The sequence below is a fragment of the Trachymyrmex cornetzi genome, unplaced genomic scaffold (assembly GCF_001594075.2).
Source record: "Trachymyrmex cornetzi isolate Tcor2-1 unplaced genomic scaffold, Tcor1.1 scaffold67, whole genome shotgun sequence".
NCBI classification, from domain to species: domain Eukaryota; kingdom Metazoa; phylum Arthropoda; class Insecta; order Hymenoptera; family Formicidae; genus Trachymyrmex; species Trachymyrmex cornetzi.
In genome coordinates, this window is record NW_017299992.1 from 824143 (window position 1) to 831016 (window position 6874).

The 6874-nt window shown below is 39.0% G+C and overlaps 1 protein-coding gene across 1 annotated transcript in view; it reads right to left on the reverse strand.

The window, feature by feature from the left end:
* The window catches only part of pot (zona pellucida domain protein papillote), a 35567-nt gene extending 34912 nt beyond the window's left edge, over positions 1–655 (reverse strand). The window contains exon 1 of the mRNA XM_018517071.1: positions 371–655. The gene's annotated coding sequence lies outside the window, so the exon portion shown is untranslated. The remainder of the gene's footprint in view (positions 1–370) is intronic.
* Between the last annotated feature and the right edge of the window lie 6219 nt (positions 656–6874).

The following is a 6874-nucleotide window of genomic DNA, read 5'->3' on the forward strand; positions in this document are numbered from 1 at the left end:
GGGGGGGGGGAAAAAAAAAAATTCAACCGCGAACCGGTCACGCAGGAGCGTTCGCCAAGATTCTCGTAAATCGAATTGCGGAAACGAAATCGAATAGAATTGATTTCCATCATCCATGGAATTCCTAGCTTTCCATCTCCACGTTACCATAAGTCGTACGAAGAGTTGACCGGTCACTGCTGGAGGAAACTCGCGAGATCGGAGGATCAAATCCGTATCTCAGTAAACTATAATAATTTTCGACAGGAAATGCGTTTTGCGCGTTTCATGTCCGACGGACTTCCTCCGAGTCGCGATTCGTCCAGCGTGTGTCCGTTGATGAACGTTTTATATTCCTGAGGAAGGAAAAATAACACGCGGGTTCTCCTACCTCGTAGGCGTATTCGCCGTGTTGCGTGCGTGCGTGCGTGCGTACGCGGGGCCTTTGGACCCACTTCCGAGGGGGGCTCTCGGGGGAACTGCGGAATGCGTGCGGACGATATACGCTCCTGCCGGGATCTCCGCGCGCAGGCAGGTAAATATCGTCTAAGCGCGATCGCGCGGCCACGACTGAGTCCGTTCTCCTGAGAGAGCGTTTCACCTGCGACGACGGAGCCCCCCTCGACGACCTCGGTACGACGCGCGAACTAAACTCGCCGCACCGCCGCCTTTTCCTCTCCCACTCGCGATCGCGTCGCGGAGCGTCGCCTTGCGTCGCCTTGCGTCGCCTTGCGTCCTTTTACCTGCGATATACCATGTTCTATTCGACTACCCGCCCACCTACTCGAGCGCGTTGGTACCCCTCGAGATCGCCGACCGGCAGCATCCGGGTGATTCGACCCCCTTCCCCTTGATCAATCGTGGGAGGCGGAATGTCTTTTTTTTTATACGGTCAGAAAGACGGGACGGGTTGCGGACAGGTGTGATGATAGGGCACGGGTAATCGAGAGGGCGAGCCTTTCTTCTTTCTAATCCTTACGATTGATCTTTGTAATTTATCTTTTCTCTTTTTTAAACGGCCACTTCCTTCCTCGGATGAATGGTAGAGCAAACGATGACGATTAATTTTCGTGTCGCTATCTGCTGATATACAACTTGTAAGCTGATGCATTGTGATTGAATCAGATAGCATTCGGGTATTTTGATATATCTTTTATGACATTTGTAAGACATGATGTTTTTTTTTCTCCACTTATGAAGGAGCGAAGTATTTATTTATTTAATGCTGTCCTTCACATATAATAGAATGTGGATTGATTTTTTTTTTCATTTGTACATGGATTGTGATCCTTAAAGTGACCTGTACCCTCACTCAGAAAAAAACATAGTAATAGCAAAAAATTATAAAGGTGATAAATATATACAAGTTTTATATATAGAATTAATATATACACATAATTGAATAAATTAATGTACATTAATTATGTATTAATTCTACATATAAAATTTGCTTACATGGGAAGAACAGTTTTGCTAAAGTATCTAAAAATGTAGGTAAATACAGATTTAAAAATAATTTTGTTGAAATATCAAAATAATTATGTAGGAAGCTAAAGTTGTTTGTTATCAAAATTTTTTTGCAAAATTGCTCATCGCGTACTTGAGTTTTATTTATAATTATTTTTAAATAAAATATCTTTTAAGACCATAACATGATACACAACAATTAGGAAATCAAAGCATTAAATGCTGGATATTTAGTGCTTAAATAATTCGATTTAAAGGACCCCGCATAAATCTTACGGAAAATGGATCTCAGTCGAATTGGTTGAGATTTTATTATAATATAGATCATGGTGTCCTGATCAAAAAGTCCTTATGAGTACGAGATCCAAAAATGGACAGTTTTTTCAAGATATTGGAAATAAAATGTTGGAGTTTAGCAATATTTCTAATATTTGACATTCAATATCTCGAAAACTGTCCATTTTTGGACCTCCTACTTTACGAGGACTTGTGATCAGGACGTCATGGTCTACATTATAGTAAAATTTCCACCAATTCGACTGGGATTCATTTTCCGTAAGATTTGTGCGGAGTCCCCTGGTTTATATCCAATTCTGCAAACTACGCGCCAAATTTAAGGTTTAGTCTTAAAACGCTATTCTAAGAACTAGAGTAGTATTATCACAAATTACATTGACAAGCAATTAAATAATATTGAATCTCGTAGATATTCATAATCTGATGCTAATAAGTATCGTAAAATCTGTAAATAATTTTACAGACGAAAAATATTACTTCATAATTATTTTTGACGATTCAACAAATTTTCGGATCTGTATGTAGCTAAATTTTTAATTATTTCAGTGAAATCAATCTTTCTGCATTGTTGTGACCTTTATAGTAGCCACTATAACTATGTCTTTTTCTCTGAATGTAACCATCCCGTCCATTTCGATCAAGTTTCGATTGGATTTTACAAGGCAAGCATGATAGACGTTTCGCGAATACTTTTGACAACTGGTGGTACTCCGGACTGACATCCGTTATTCCGGTGAGAGGTGAATTCGCGACGTCTCCAGGCGACGTGGCGAGTTCGTCTTCCAACTTCCAACAAGTCCGAAACCGCTATTCGTTTTCGCCGAACGGTGATTATTCCGCCGCGGAAACTATAAGCGTGCAATTCTCTTCGTGCGGTTCTGTTCGCGGCGATTCCACTCGAGGCGAACTCTAGAACCGCGCCGTCGCCGTTTCTGAAGGACGCGGAACACTCTTTCGCAACTCACGCAAACGTCCTGGCGCCGGGAGTTCGTACCCCGGCACGAAGCACTCTCGAACTGAAAGACATTTAGTTCCCTGCCCCGCGAGATCTTTTCCGCTTATCCTCACAGAGTTGGTACCTTGCGTGTTTCGTGATATTGACGTTAAAGAGCCATTTATAAAGATGTAAAATGCACGTTGCGTTCTCACTTCAGTGCCATTACCGTGCCACGTCAGTTCCATCAATTTGCATCAATTGCAACAATTTGAATAGTCGATTTAATATTATTTATATTACTAATTTTCCCAAATATTATTAGTGAGGATATAAAAATAAGAATCAATCATAAAAAGAACATGAGATATTATGTAAATAATATTTACTAATTGATATCATTTTTTGGCTGATTGCTAAGGAATAAATATCATTATACTAAAAAAATATGGCGAAATTTAAAACTGCGGGTTTAACGTTTCATAAGTGTTTCCCGATTATTTTTTATCTCTTATTTTAAATGTCTCGCAATTTGACTATGAAAGACTCTTCATTTGATTACGCCTTTTCCTTTGATCATTTTCATTTTCCCAATCGGTTGCCGAAAAGGTACGACGGAATCACGGATCGGTCGGCCATCCGGGAGAGGTGAGAGACAGATGGCGGCCGGCGATCTCGCGATGTCGGTGATAAGAAATCGCGATGATCCTCGGTAGAGAGAAGAAAGAAAAGCAGAGGAGAGAGAGAGAGAACGCGGGGGCGTGGGCGCCCAAGGCCTTCTGCTCGCCATTTACGGCCCAGCATAGCCGGACACGGAAGATTCGCGGGGTAAGGGAAAGAACGACGAGAAGCCCGCGATGGGGCGAGGACAACGGGTGGCGCGGGTGCGAGGAAGGAGAACGAGAAAGATCAAAGGAGGCAAGAGAGAGAAATGGATACCATCGCCAGACCATTTTGGTCGCGCTGCAAACTGGAAAGATCACTCGAAACTCAGCGAAACGCGTCCGCTATTGGCGGAGGATGAGTTCCGATCGCTTTGCTCTTATCGTTGATCGCGTGTTTTGTTCGGCAGGTTTGACTCCAACCTTCTGGATGTTTCTCGCAATGGAGTTTCGCGATGGAGTTGGCGCGAAGACACACAAGATTTTCTTTCACGTTACTTTCACGTCACTAATCGGCTCAGTTACGGAACACTTGTTAGAAAAGAGAAATAGATGGAGGCAATATTACCGCATTGGTAATCCTGTGAGATTATCGGTGTTCGAGTTTAACAGTCAGTGGAATAGAACGATTAATTTACGCTGCACATTTAGACTTGCGCACATTAATTATAATTCACGGAATAGTATTGCACCACAATGTAACAAAGCGAATGCTTAATTTATTCGCAACAATATGGTAGTTAGAATGTTTGTAAGAGCGTGTCCCGTGTACACATTAGTTAATAAATCGCTTTCACTTTCTAATTTGAAAATCGAAATTGTACATAGAAAGAATGGTTTTGATAAAGCTAAAAATTTTTAGTTAGATACAGATCTGAAAATAATTTTTGTTGAACAATTACTTAGGAAATGCAAGCATGATGAGCAATACTGAAAATAATTTTGACATTCTCTCTAAATTCTTTAGAGTGAATCTCATCCCAAAAGAGTGAAATCTCTTTTAAAGAATGAAAATCCTATCACTTTTGAAAAGAACAGCAGAATTTTCGCTCTTTTGGAGTGAGATTCACTCCAAAGAATTTAAAATTCTAGCAACCAACTTAAGCGTCTTATATAATTATTTTTATGATCCAAAGATTACATTTAGATCGATATTTAGCTAAGTTTTTAGATATGTCTAAAATTATTCTTTTTGCATGCATTTCTTTCCAACTTACAACTGAGAGTTAACTTGCAACTCTATAAAGAGATTTTCCATTTATACGCCGTGCCTTAATCGATTCTCTCTTGAATGTCAATGGGATATTAATTTTTTGGATCGTCTTTGATAAAGAGTGCGTAACTACTTTTCCTCGAGTTAGTTAATCTACGCGTCACATCGCGTATACTAAAACGCGGCGCGAGGATTAATATACAGTCTAGGCCGCTGGCGATTCTGCGTAACGAAGAGCGTAAATTCTGTCCAACGCGCGCTGTGGACCGACGTATCATCTAGGATATACGCACGATCATCCTTGCATAACGATTATGCGGCGTGACTCGCCTGCAGTTCCCTTTAAAAAGGCGCTCTCGCGAAGACGGACATCAAACATTACGGCACTGTACGTGGATGAGGTGTCGAGTATATCGCGAGCGAGAATAACGCGCGATCGCTAAATCGCTATTTTTTTCCCCCCTTTCCGTCGTAATTTGTCGGCCGCTTTCATATCCCACGAGAAATCCCGTAAAGTGACTTTCACGATACCACCACTATACGTACGATCCGCGACACTTAGCGCGATGTTCCGCGTGTTTCCCGCGTGCATTCGTCACGCCGGTGCACGTAAGCTCGTTCGTCAAATTTCTGTTTGTGCACCACTGCCTTTTTTCCTCACAATGTCGATTTACTTTTACCGCATCACTTGTCACTCTGACGTAAGTTACGTTGTAACTGTGTTACGCTGTCACTTAAAAACCCGAATCGCGCAATGACCCTTCACTTTCACATACGACGTCCTTGGACCAATTAAAGGAAACTCGAAATTTATCTGACTGACAGAGAGAATAATATCGATATTTAACACAGTTTGCATATTGCGAATATTTCTTCTTGCTATTAATGATATAATTACACTGAGACAAATATTTGGATTATATCAACGAGAAATAGAAATAAAAATGCATTCCGATACTAGTGAAAATTTTATACTTGTTGTGACTGAATTTATCTCAACTAGAATGTTTGACAGATTTAACTATGAAATAATCTGATTTGTATCTGTTTGGAAGTTGATTGTATCTGGAAATGAGGTAAAAGTTATAAAAGTGAGTAAATTCACTAGAATATTTATAATTTCATCGATCAATATATCGCGAATTTGCTCACTTTTGTAATTTTTATCTCGTTTTAAGATACTCAATTAACACCCTGATTGAATCTATACCAGATTTTTAATTTATACAACAAAATTTTTTTCCATGTATGTAAATATATTATTAATATAATTGAATAAATTGATATAATTCTCGTTATTTATTAATATATAATAATAATTAATATAATTCTCGCAGAAATAAAATCAATAAAAATTAAAAAAGTATAATCCCAAGTTCTTTATTTTAAAATTTACTAAATCTTTTCAATTTCTATTACAGTGTACCGAATGTGGCAAAAAAAAAATATTTGAAGGTAAAATAACTTGAAATTTTTTTAACAAAGGTAAAAGCAAAAATACACAGAGAAAATATATTAAGTTACCGAAGCGTTTCAAACTTGAGAGCGATGCCGAAAGGAAACACAAACGAAGTGGTTCTTCGGGTTCTAATTTTCGACGAAAAGTCCAACATCGTGCCGAGACTTATCGCCTGGTATCGCCCGCGGCTGGGCAGTTTCGCGATGTCCGGGGCAAACTCTCTTTGGCAGAGGAGGGCAACGGACCGGTTGGTCCTCTCTCGCCGTCGCATTCCCGAATATGGCAACACGCATCCCGAAGTGTTACGGACACGACGCACGTAATACTCGACGCACAACGCGCTGGAATATATTCCAAGTTATTCCGAAATTGTTATCCCGTGTGCGTCTTGTACTCGAACGCGGTTACCGTAAGTCTAAACGTCATCTGCGTTTAATGAAAATAAATTATTTGGCGATCATCTCTTTCCGAGTTTTCACTTACCTGGAATAAATTCTTGATTGTACAGCAATCAATTTTAGACGATTTTAGCAAATTTCCGTTACTGTATTAATATTATTTTTATTTAGACGGAAAACAAATAAAAAGCTAATTGTTGCTTTAGTGAATTGTGCTCAGAAAATAAGTTTTGAATTAATCATAAAAATTTATATCAAATCGTATGTGAATATAAAAAATGACGAAGGTAATTTATTGTTACAAACATTTATAGTATATTAATATACATTTTAATCTAAAATGATGCAATTAATAACAACCTCCTTTCATTCTAATGATAAATATTTTATTAAGCATAATAATGCGATTAATGCTTAACAATTAAAAATAATTATGAAAGAAGTCTAAAAAATGTGGTATAAGAA